This window comes from Symsagittifera roscoffensis, chromosome 1, assembly GCF_963678635.1.
Source record: "Symsagittifera roscoffensis chromosome 1, txSymRosc1.1, whole genome shotgun sequence".
Lineage (NCBI taxonomy): Eukaryota > Metazoa > Xenacoelomorpha > Acoela > Convolutidae > Symsagittifera > Symsagittifera roscoffensis.
The window spans coordinates 60,725,480-60,738,624 of NC_087062.1; the positions used below are offsets into that span (position 1 = coordinate 60,725,480).

The 13,145-nt window shown below is 37.4% G+C and overlaps 1 protein-coding gene across 6 annotated transcripts in view; it reads right to left on the reverse strand.

Moving 5' to 3' along the window:
- LOC134846717 (uncharacterized) overlaps positions 1 to 5,984 on the reverse strand; it is a 28,887-nt gene extending 22,903 nt beyond the window's left edge. For 5 of the 6 annotated variants that reach the window (XM_063864131.1, XM_063864125.1, XM_063864138.1 and 2 more), the window contains exon 1: positions 725 to 1,455. The gene's annotated coding sequence lies outside the window, so the exon portion shown is untranslated. Of the gene's footprint in view, positions 1 to 724; positions 1,456 to 5,632 lie in introns of those variants that run through there. The other variant, XM_063864113.1, reaches the window with a different exon arrangement.
- Between the last annotated feature and the right edge of the window lie 7,161 nt (positions 5,985 to 13,145).

A 13,145-nucleotide genomic window follows, 5' to 3' on the forward strand; every position in this document is an offset into this window, starting at 1 on the left:
TTGCCCGAGGCCATCCTCAACTATGTTCTAACTGTTGAAGAGTACGTTTTTGTTCTTTCTGAGTGAAAGATACAAGAAAATTGTGGGAGAGCCCGGAAAACTGTGAGAAAATCCGGAACAGTGCGCGAAACTATGCAAATGATTTCTTTTCATTCATGTGTTCTAATATTTCAAATTTCATTTACGCTTTGTCGTAAAAGAACATGTGTAAAAGCGCAAAAACATACTCTTCCGAAACTTGAAGTCAATCACGTTTTTGGTGACCTTTACACTTTCCTAGTTGGAGATCGCAACTTACCTCACATTTAGCAGATAAAATTGAAATCAAATAGTGCTGAAGAGTCTAAACTACATTCATCGACTCTTATTTGGTCATTTGTTATTCAGTCTGAAACTGATAATAAGTGTGATTTTCCTGTTAAACCTTTTTTGTAGAATCTTGAAATTATGAGGGAAAAAAAGATTACTCAAATGACACGCTTTGTTTAACCTTATTAAAAAACGCACTTAAGCCATATTTCTTCAATAATAAGTCGGAGAGCAAAGCGGAAAACTGATTTGTTCAATTACACCTATATAGTCAGCCATTTAACGAGAAATTATGTCTTTGAGATTGTGAGTAAAAAAATCTTTAGAAAATGTCACTTTTTGACAGCAAAAACAACACCCTTATTAGCTTGCAGGTGCTTCTAAACTCTACGGATGTCGCAAAGTGAATGCACACCTTTCATTGTCATCCATTGTTTTAAAACTGGCTGTAATCTGTGTGAAAATTACACTCAGTTGTGTCACTCCATGCCCCTCCGTCATAGCTAATCCAACTGCAAACTGCTCCAATTTAGAACCCCTCTTCACGCCGTAAGCTTCAAGAGTCAACGCATAGGATGGAGGCTCCAACTCAAGAACAAACACGCCCACTGTTACATTGGCTAAAAAAGACTTCAAGGGAGATCGCAGAGTGATGAGAACCTGTTCTGGTGACTGAATTTCTGTCTTGAAATTATCTAACAATTTTAAACTCTACGGAAGTCGAAAAGTGAATAAACACCTTTCATTGGCATCCATTGTTTTAAAATTAACTGCAATCTGTGTACACATTACACTCAGTTGTCTCACTCCATGCCATTCCGTCATAGCTAATCCAGCTGCAAACTGCTCCAATTTAGAACCCCTCTTCACGTCGTAAGATTCAAGAGTCAACGCAAAGGATGGAGGCTCCAACTCGTGAACAAACACGCCCACTGTTACAGAGGCTAAAAAAGACTTCAAAGGAGATCGCAGAGTGATGAGAACCTGTTCTTGTGATTGAATTTCTGTCTTCAAATTATCTAACAATTTTTCCAGTTCCACATGATTTTCTAGGAGGTAATCGGGGAGAATATTAATTTCCGTCAAACTAATAGCTAAAATATGCTCTACCTTCATCGAGCAAAACCTTAAACAATGAACATATAGAATCAAAAACATTGAACACATAGAATCAAAAGTTTACACAGATCCCAAGCAGAGCTTCACTTCAATTGTATACATCTATAGAGGGAATTGAAAACGTCAATTAGAAACGTTTTCGCATATTTGCGCATCATCAGGTTTTAAAATAATAAAACTTTATAAAATGATCATCGATTATAAAAATATCTTGAGACAATGACTATACAAAATCATGAAAAATCAACCAATCAAAAGATTGCAATTTTAAAATTCGCGCAAAAATTACATTATGATTTTATCATGAGACTTAAGTTTCTGAGACATTCTATTGATTGTATCTCTTAATCAAATTGAAGTTAAATTTAATTTTTCGATTTGTCTGATTTCCCATTTTCGAAACATGTTTATTTTTATTTCGAAATAATTCAATTATTTTTAAATTGGCCGAAAACTCCTTCTAAGATCAGAAGCTTAACGTTGGTGTTAGCTTGGTCTATAACCTCCCATGACGTTCACGGGCTCGTGCCCTCATTTCCACTCGGCTGGGAAATCTGAAAACATGAAATCCACTTTCTAGTAGAATATATTTGAAAGATGCCCGAGGGACTTTTGCCCGAGGCCATCTTCAACTATGTTCTAACTGTTGAAGAGTATGTTTTTGTTCTTTCTGAGTTAAAGATGCAAGAAAATTGTGAAAGAGCCCGGAAAACTGTGAAAGAGCCCGGAACAGTGCGCGAAACTATGCAAATGATTTCTTTTTTCATTCATGTATTCTAATATTTTATTTTTCGTTCACGCCTTGTCGTGAAAGAACTTGTGTGAAAGAGCAAAAACATACTCTTCCGAAACTAGAAGTCGATCACGTTTTTGGTGACCTTTACACTTTCGTAGTTGGAGATCGCAACTTACCTCACATTTAGCAGATAAAAGTGAAATCAAATAGTGCTGAAGAGTCTGAACTACGTTCATCGACTCTTATTTGGTCATTTGTTATTCAGTCTGAAACTGATATATAGTGTCAATTTTCTGTTAAACCTTTTTTGGAGAATCTGGCACCTGTTCTATTAATTGAAATTATGAGAAAAAAGATTACTCACATGACACGCTGTGTTTAATCTTATAGAAAAAAAACGCACTTAAGCCATATTTCTCCAATAATAAGTCGGAGAGCAGAGCGGTAAACTGATTTGTTCGTTTACACCTATATAGTCATCCATTTAACGAGAAATTGTGTCTTTCAGATTGTGAGCAAAAAAAAACTTTAAAAAAAGTCATTTTTTGACAGCAAAAACAACACTCTTATTAGCTTGCCGGTGCTTCTAAACTCTACGGATGTCGCATAGTGAATGGACACCTTTCATTGTCATCCATTGTCTTAAAATTGGCTGCAATCTGTGTACACATTACACTCAGTTGTGTCACTCCATGCCCCTCCGTCATAGCTAATCCAGCTGCAAACTGCTCCTATTTAGAACCCCTCTTCACGTCGTAAGCTTCAAGAGTCAACGCATAGGATGGAGGCTCCAACTCGTGAACAAACACGCCCACTGTTACATAGGCTAAAAAAGAATTCAAAGGAGATCGCAGAGTGATGAGAACCTGTTCTGGTGACTGAATTTTTGTCTTGAAATTATCTAACAATTTTTCCAATTCCACAAGATTTTCTAGGAGCTCATCTGGGAGAACATTAATTTTCATCATACTAGTGGCTAAAATATGCTCTACCTTCATCGAGCAAAACCTTAAACAATGAACATATAGAATCAAAAACATTGAACATATAGAATCAAAAGTTTACACAGAATCCAAGCAGAGCTTCACTTTAATTGTATACATCTGTAGAGGGATTTGAGAACGTAAATTAGAAACGTTTTCGCATATTTGCGCATCATCAGGTTTTAAAATATTAAAACTTTATAAAATGATCATCGATTATAAAAATATCTTGAGACAATGACTATACAAAATCAAGAAAAATCAACCAATCAGAAGATTGCAAATTTAAAATTCGCGCCAAAATTACACTATGATTTTATCATGAGACTTCGGTTTCTGAGACATTCTACTGATTGTATCTCTTAATCAAATTAAAGTTAAATTTAATTTTTCGATTTGTCTGATTTCCCATTTTCGAAACAGGTTTATTTTTATTTCGAAAATTATTCATTTATTTTTAAATTGGCCAAAAACTCCTTCTAAGATCAGAAGCTTAACGTTGGTGTTAGCTTGGTCTATAACCTCCCATGAAGTTCACGCGCTCGTGCCCTCATTTCCACACTGCCTTAGATACAAAACAAAACCAACACAAATTTACCAGCAAGGTGCTGAAGGGGTTGCCCCCCCCACAAACAAAAAAAGCACCACAGACTCCTAACTAACTACAACTTGAGCAACGGCACGCAAATCTCCATGTACAAGTGTCCACAGTGTTGTAATTATTCGCCTGAAGAATTCAATGTACGGGAGTTCCAGATTAACAGTAGGAATAATCGACAAAAACTTCATTTTTTTAACGGAAGTTATACATAAACATCCTTTAAAAGCATTGGGAATCATTTACCGAGCGGCAACTAAGGCGAAAAGTTTTGAGCGTACCCATGTTGAGCCGAAAAAAAAGTGAACATAAAAAATTGTATTAAGTTTTTTGCAACTCATCCGTACTAAAACACAAAGACGCATAGGGATATAATTTGCGATCAAAACTACCCAATAAAGGTTGACTTACCAGATATAACATTTTTTCAAAACAACTTAATCGAGAAAAAAAATGCGAAAAAAAATAAAATAAATCAAAATTAGAAATGATAAACATACAAATTATTGAACTTTCAAAATAGTTCAAACTTTTTTAATTAAAATAAACAATATGCGTTAGAAAGTAAGTCGATAAGAAAACTGTGTCAGTTAATATGAATGGTAATTTAAAAAAGGAAAATGAATCAAAAGAAACCACGAATCCGAAAAAACAAATTAATACCTGAAACGAAATTCACCTTATTACTTCTTATCGGATAGTAAATTTTATAGATTTTCAAGAAATTGAGCATATCAGAACTGAAATTAACCATTCCATCTAAATTGACCATTCTGTGAAATAAATTATTTACGGGCAAACAATTTGACCGTAAGGGTAAAGATAGAAAACAGACAATTGGAAGAGAGTCAATGAACGAAGGGAAACAGAAACAACTATTGACTTGTTTTTGTCGAAAAAATCTCAATTTTCAAATTGAAGAAAAGATAGATCGCCTTAAAAGTTCTGAGAATTTCAAGAACAATTTTTGATTGATTTTTTTTGATAAAACTAACCCACTTGGAGAAAACTGGATCAAAAGATAATCTTTCTATTCGGCTGGGAAATCTGAAAACATGAAACCCACTTTGTAGTAGTAAGAATATAGTTGAAAGATGCTCGAGGGGAAAAGAGCCCTGCCTGAGGGCACGAAGTGCCCGAGTGCGGCTCTTTTGCCCGAGGCCATCTTCAACTATGTTCTAACTGTTGAAGATTTTGTTTTTGTTCTTTCTGAGTGAAAGATGCCAGAAAATTGTGAAAGAGCCCGGAAAACTGTGAAAGAGCCCGGAAAAGTGCGCGAAACTATGCAAATGATTTCTTTTTTCATTCGTGTGTTCCAATATTTTATTTTTCTTTCACGCCTTGTCGTGAAAGAACATGTGTGAAAGAGCAAAAACATACTCCTCCGAAACTAGAAGTCGATCAATTTTTTGGTGACCTTTACACTTTCGTAATTGTAGATCGCATTTTATCTCACATTTAGCAGAAAAAATTGAAATCAAATAGTGCCGAAGAGTCTGAACTACGTTCATCGACTCTTATTTGGTCATTTGTTATTCAGTCTGAAACTGATATTAAGTGTGATTTTGCTGTTAAACCTTTTTTGGAGAATCTGGCACCTGTTCTATTAACTGAAATTATGAGGGAAAAGATATTACTCAAATTATACGCTTTGTTTAACCTTATAGAAAAAAAACGCACTTAATCCATATTTCTCCAATAATAAGTCGAAGAGCAAAGCGGAAAATTGATTTGTTCAATTACACCTATATAGTCAGCCATTTAACGAGAAACTATGTCTTTCAGATTGTGAGCAAAAAAAAGGTCTCTTTTTGACAGCAAAAACAACACCCTTATTAGATAGCAGGTGCTTCTTAACTCTATGGAAGTCGCAAAGTGAATGCACACCTTTCATTGTCATCCATTGTTTTAAAACTGGCTGCAATCTGTTTACACATTACACTCAGTTGTGTCACTCCATGCCCCTCCGTCATAGCTAATCCAGCTGCAAACTGCTCCAATTTAGAACCCCTCTTCACGTCGTAAGCTTCAAGAGTCAACGCATAGGATGGAGGCTCCAATTCGTGAACAAACACGCCCACTGTTACATAGGCTAAAAACGACTTCAAAGGAGATCGCAAAGTGATGAGAACCTGTTCTGGTGACTGAACTTCTGTCTTGAAATTATCTAACAATTTTTCCAATTCCACAAGATTTTCTAGGAGCTCATCTGGGAGAATACTAATTTCCGTCATACTAATAGCTAAAATATGCTCTACCTTCATCGAGAAAACCCTTAAACAATGAATACATAGAATCAAAAACTTTGAACATATAGAATCAAAAGTTTTCACATAATCCAAGCAGAACAGAAACCGTCTAGTACTGCAGAAAACGCATCGCAATGAGAGAAAATTAAGTCAGTGCAACAATCTAAATTGTTTCTCCATTACGTGGTAATCAGAAGGTCAAAAGTATCATAGTAACCGAGGTTACAGTCATGAGTCCCTTCATCATGTATTCCAGTCAAAATCCTTGGAATTTTCTAGATATGGAAGTGATAATGATAAAAGAAGATGTCAAGTGTTTAAGTCCTTTTCATTTAAAATCGATACGGGTTACGCTTCTTCAATAAGAACACGCAACTCGACACGAGATAATATAATATACAAGTGTTACAAGTAAAAAATTTCGTCGAAAGTTATTTTGTCATTTATTGTTCCGAGTACGCAAGCGGCGTTCGCAATCTGTATTGCCAGGGAGATTCTCTGTTTTAAAAAGCTGCCTGCTCTGGGTTCCTCAGTGCATACGCTTAGGTTCTTACAAAGCTTGCTCAAAAAAACTTCTGTGCTGGGGCCGGCCGCGCCCTGAATTTCAAAAGCTAGCGGTTGAAAAAGATATCCATCATTTACAAGATCTTTATATTTGTCAATTTTTCGCTCTTCCGCTTCAGCGGCAGCCGTACCAGGGTTACAAACAGACCCGGCATTAATCCTACAAGGAGCTAAGGAGTCTACTACCGTTACATCCCACAAGAGCTGCTTACCATCAGCCCATGGAACGAGCGTCAAACCGTCTGGTCGCTTCTGATCGGTCCTGTAGAGGTGTCGTGGTTCTAAAACAGACGGAATGTGAGTAGATGATAGACTCTGCTTTATAAGGGCATTCAGGTTTGAATGCCTAGAGAATCTCCCTGCTCTTTTGAGGCAAGAAAGACCATGCCAACCATCCTCGGTAACGTCTTTTCCGCACACGCATTTATGCCGTTCGCATATTTTTGATCCTAATCGAAGTCCTATCGCAATTCTGAGTTGTTGGTTCGACAGTTTTAACCTTAAATTTTTGCAGGGGATGACGTTCAACCATTGGGATCCAAATCTATCTTGGAACGCGTTGAACCTTTTCACGTCCGTTGGTTCGAGTCGTAAAATCAAGTCTGCAATTTCGCTGTCAAAAATTGGCTCCGTCCAATTTTTTTGGATTTCATTTTCCGGAGCCATTTCAATTTTTCCAAGGTCAAACCACCGTTTAAGCGCATCATCATAGGTTCCATCCACATGCTCCAAACCAAAGATTTCGCTCAAGGCATCTTTCGCTCCTACTGCTGAGGCTAAGAAAGCGGGTAAAGCGAGTAGACGAGCGGAAGAAACGCCCAAGCCACCTTTGGCTGCCGGGAGAACTGCTTGTAAAAACTGGTTATCATCCATTTTCACGTTGGTGACCTTGCATAACGAATTTCTTAGTAATTTATCGTAGCGTTCCAAAAAATCATTTTGCAAAAAACAAGGGCTCGTACGCAAAAAATATAGGAGTTTTGGCATGCTAAAGCAATTTTTCAGGAGGTAAAAACCATAATGGGCGTCTAGTTTGTCAATGACATCCGAGATTTTTTCAAGCTCCCTAATTTTTTCGTCGAGTAATTCTTTTCGGCAAAGTTCGCCGATTGGAGATCCTAAAATGAGGAGTTCTTCTTTTGTTTTTATTTTTATTTTGGGGCATATTTTTCGAAATTGTGTTAAAATTGAATTATACTGTGTACTAGTAGTCGGTCCCAAAAAACAAAGTTCACACTTCTCAGTGTTTAAGCTCAGGCCGTAAATTTGTTCCGATTTCAGAATGTTTTTAAGGTCCCGGAGTACTACCTTATAGTCGTCGGCTAAATTCCCATCATCTAAATACCAGATGTTAATTTTCGACTCCAACTGTTTGACTAGTGTATGAATTGTTTCCGCAAAAAGGGGTGGGGCTTCAGGATCACCTTGCTGAGTTCCGTCTTCTGACATTATGACAGAGCTTCCGTAAAAAAGGTAACTAGGTTTAGCATACGCGCAATGGGTGTAATTATATAATTCGGGGCGATTTGAAAAAACATGATTCAGCATTGTTTCTCTGTTTAAAGAGTTAAAGGCATTCTTAAAATCTAGTTTTAAAAGAACAGTACATTTTGGATTGTCGTCGCGTTCAATTAGGTTTCGAAACGAGTGCGCAGCTATTTCTGCTCCTCGTTTGGTACCGCATCCTACCTGTACGTTTCCGAAAAAATTTTGTCGCTCGGAGAGGGCCTTGCTTCCAGCGCATTTAGACGCGATACGTCTCAGCGTGTTGCCTATGGCAATCGGTCTCAACCCTCCGTCTATTTTTATGAGGGCGATAAGCTTTGCGCCAAAAAAGAAAGGTCTTAGTGGTTCCGGTATTTTGCCATCTCCAATGAGGTTTATCAGCTTAGTAAGCGATTTCAGAAAATTAAGTCCTGCACTGCCATTCGACTTACTAACAAGATCTTTAAATATTTGAGGAAATATTTTATCAGGACCTGCTGCTGATCCGTTTGGAAAGGACATTATCGCTTTGTATAGGTCGAAATCGGTTACGAAAAAACTATCCAACTTTTCTGGATTTGGAGCTGCGGGTGCTTAGATAACAATTTTTGATAGTTATCAGTTGTAAAAGGAGCTATTTTGTCATCCGAAGCAGCAAGCCTTATTCCTCCCTTTACATTTCCTTCATCGAGCTTACTACTTATTAACTTTATTCTCTGCTCGAGGTCACTCAGAGGCGGGCTTGAAACTTGGGGATGGGGTTTTGGAAGTGACACGTCATTTGCTCGAATTTTTTTATTTATCAAAGAGCTCATGCTTGTGGTCTGTTTGCGTCCACTTCTTTTCGGTTGCTCCAAAAAAAACAAGAACGACGTTAAAAAAATTAGCCATTTTGTAACATCTTCTACATTGTAGACGATGTCATTTATTTTGTCCGACAGATTTTCCGCCAAGGGAACACGCGAGTCTTTTGGTACTCTCTTGAGTACTCGGACATTTGAGATGGCTGTATTAACATAATTGTCTAGCACTAAATCATTACCTATTGTTGCTTTATTAACAGATTTTACATCAACGCATAAAGGACACTGAAACCATTGGGTTTTCTTAGAGTCGCTAAGAGAAATATTTACACAACTGATATGATACCAACTAGAACAACAATCACATTTAATCCAATTTATCAGTCCTGAAGGTTTTAAGCAATCTTTGCTTGTACACTCTTTGTTGTTTTTCCTCATCTTGACGCAGCATAAAGGTAAAAAAAGGATTTTGACTGGACTTTAGGGGACTGAACTAACCCATGATAAGCGGTTAGTGGGAATTTTACAAATCAGCAAATAAAAAAAAAAGACAACTAAATTAATTTAAAAGGTTAAAAGGCAGCATAAAGGTTAAAAATCAAAAACAAGGAACAATCTCACCCGAGCTCAGTAGGTTCAGCGGCGCACCACCAGACTTCTCAAGCCAGTTCCAGTTCCCCACCTCCCCACAGAAAGCCACTTGACAGACCTGTCTCTAAAATCCCTCAGAGGGCGCTCCACATACAGGCACAAACATCAAACATAACAAATCTATTTAATAAGTTTATCACAACAATTAGTTTATCACTCCATTACGTTGATGATAGAGTGAGAACAGTGAAGGGTGATCCTGAAAAATTGCTACGGGCTGCAAACTCACTTTATCCAAATTTACAGTTCATAATAGAGACACCAAACACAAACGGAACTTTGGCATTTTTGGATCTACAAATTAGTATTGACCAAAGCAGGAAAATTAGCTGTGGGTGGTATCAAAAACCAACAGATACAGGTACCATACTCAATTTTAGAAGCTGCGCCCCCTTCAGTACAGGAGAAGTGTGATTGAAGGAACTGTTCACCGGGTTTTCCGCAGTACGTCAACATGGGAAGAATATGATAAAGCCATGAAAATCAACCGTGAGCAGTGGTTAGATAACCAATATCCGGAAAGTTGGTCGTCGTGGGTTGCATCCCATGCCCTTGAAAAGATCATCAGCGAGGGCAAAAACAAAAAGAACATGGCTGAGAAAAAGAAGACCTGTGATTATAGCAGTGATTCACCACCCATCTTGGTGGTCCAATATAGGGGGAATCACAGTCAGACATTAGCAAAAAAAAATGCGCGATATCACCAATGCGCTGATAATATTCACGACGAGGGAATTGAAAACTTGTATGCCCTCTCTAAAATCCTCCTTTTCCAGTGAACTGAAATCAAAAGTGGTGTACAGATTGGAATGTTGTGGGTGCAAATCCATCTATGTTGGCCAGACGGTTCGACATCTCACCACAAGGATTGAGGAACACCGAAAAGAGGATACCCCAGTTGGACAGCATATAAGGCAGTGTGGTAGTGAGCCTGGTAAGTCTGAGGTTAATTGAAAAATAATCGACCAGTCGTCCAGTAGCATCAAGTTACTTACATTAGAGGCGCTGCACATTAGGAAAGAGAGACCGGCAATTAACACGAGTGACGAGTTTAGAAGTAGGGAGCTGACACTAAGGCTATAGTTCCAGAATCGAAAAATTCTGGCTAAAAACCAAATTTTTGAAACAACTTAAATTGTTAGAATGAAAATTAACAATATTTTACATGTTAGTAAGAATTACATGTGTACATAATAGTATGAAATTTGTGACAAAAATTTAAAATTGGTACATAATAGTTGTTACATATTTTCAGTAATATTTGTAAAGTTGTGATTGGTTGAAATTTTTTAAATTTTGAAATAATGAGGTGTATGACACTTTTTTTGATCTTTGATCCTTTTTTAAAAATTGTTTAGAACTTTTAAAACCTCAAGATGCACAAAAATGAGACTTTCTATTGATTGTATCTCTTAATCAAATTAAAATTAAATTTAATTTTTCGATTTGCCTGATTTCCCATTTTCGAAACATGTTTCCTTTATTTCGAAAATTTTTCAATCATTTTTAAATTGGCCGAAAACTCCTTCTAAGATCAGAAGCTTAACAATGGTGTTAGCTTGGTCTATAACCTCCCAAGACGTTCACGCGCTCGTTTCCTCATTTCCTTTCGGCTGGGAAATCTGAAAACATGAAATCCACTTTGTAGTAGTTAGAATATAGTTCAAAGATGCCCGAGGGAAAAAGAGCCCTGCCTGTGGGCACGAAGTGCCCGAGTGCGGCACTTTTGCCCGAGGCCATCCTCAACTATGTTCTAACTGTTGAAGAGTACGTTTTTGTTCTTTCTGAGTGAAAGATACAAGAAAATTGTGGGAGAGCCCGGAAAACTGTGAGAGAATCCGGAACAGTGCGCGAAACTATGCAAATGATTTCTTTTCATTCATGTGTTCTAATATTTCAAATTTCATTTACGCCTTGTCGTAAAAGAACATGTGTAAAAGCGCAAAAACATACTCTTCCGAAACTAGAAGTCAATCACGTTTTTGGTGACCTTTACACTTTCCTAGTTGGAGATCGCAACTTACCTCACATTTAGCAGATAAAATTGAAATCAAATAGTGCTGAAGAGTCTAAACTACATTCATCGACTCTTATTTGGTCATTTGTTATTCAGTCTGAAACTGATAATAAGTGTGATTTTCCTGTTAAACCTTTTTTGTAGAATCTTGAAATTATGAGGGAAAAAAAGATTACTCAAATGACACGCTTTGTTTAACCTTATTAAAAAAACGCACTTAAGCCATATTTCTTCAATAATAAGTCGGAGAGCAAAGCGGAAAACTGATTTGTTCAATTACACCTATATAGTCAGCCATTTAACGAGAAATTATGTCTTTGAGATTGTGAGTAAAAAAATCTTTAGAAAATGTCACTTTTTGACAGCAAAAACAACACCCTTATTAGCTTGCAGGTGCTTCTAAACTCTACGGATGTCGCAAAGTGAATGCACACCTTTCATTGTCATCCATTGTTTTAAAACTGGCTGCAATCTGTTTACACATTACACTCAGTTGTGTCACTCCATGCCCCTCCGTCATAGCTAATCCAGCTGCAAACTGCTCCAATTTAGAACCCCTCTTCACGTCGTAAGCTTCAAGAGTCAACGCATAGGATGGAGATTCCAATTCGTGAACAAACACGCCCACTGTTACATAGGCTAAAAACGACTTCAAAGGAGATCGCAAAGTGATGAGAACCTGTTCTGGTGACTGAACTTCTGTCTTGAAATTATCTAACAATTTTTCCAATTCCACAAGATTTTCTAGGAGCTCATCTGGGAGAATACTAATTTCCGTCATACTAATAGCTAAAATATGCTCTACCTTCATCGAGCAAACCCTTAAACAATGAATACATAGAATCAAAAACTTTGAACATATAGAATCAAAAGTTTTCACAGAATCCAAGCAGAACAGAAACCGTCTAGTACTGCAGAAAATGCATCGCAATGAGAGAAAATTAAGTCAGTGCAACAATCTAAATTGTTTCTCCATTACGTTGATGATAGAGTGAGAACAGTGAAGGGTTGAAGAAACCTTTTTTGGAGAATCTGGCACCTGTTCTATTAATGAAATTATGAGGGAAAAAATATTACTCAAATGATACGCTTTGCTTAACCTTATAGAATAAAAAACGCACTTAAGCCATATTTCTCCAATAATAAGTCGGAGAGCAGAGCGGAAATTTGTGATTTGAGCAAAAAAAAACATCAAAAGGTCAGTGTTGTAATTATTCTCGAACGGTTGCCACAGAAACCGGAGAAGCCGCGGCTTCAACCCAAGCGGAATGAAGACATCAAAAGTCGAGGGCAGGAAGTTGATGCGTTCGCCTGAAGAATTCAATGTACGGGAGTTCCAGATTAACAGTAGGAATAATCAGAGGAAAACATTTATGTGTAACATTCGGCCGGAAGTACATATCGACGGAAAATATAGCTAAGCTATAAAACGACTGGCCAGCGTCTAAACTAAGCTCTACATGCTTTTCACTGTCTCTACCAAAGCCAGTTCTTTTGGTTGTCTTTCTAACATCGGGTCGACACAAAAGTTACTGATCTCCGGCTTCGACCAGAACGCTCAAATTAACGTGTTTACATGCAAAAATAGTGAGCTCATGGCTGGGTCTCAGTATCCCCAGACCACGAGGTTA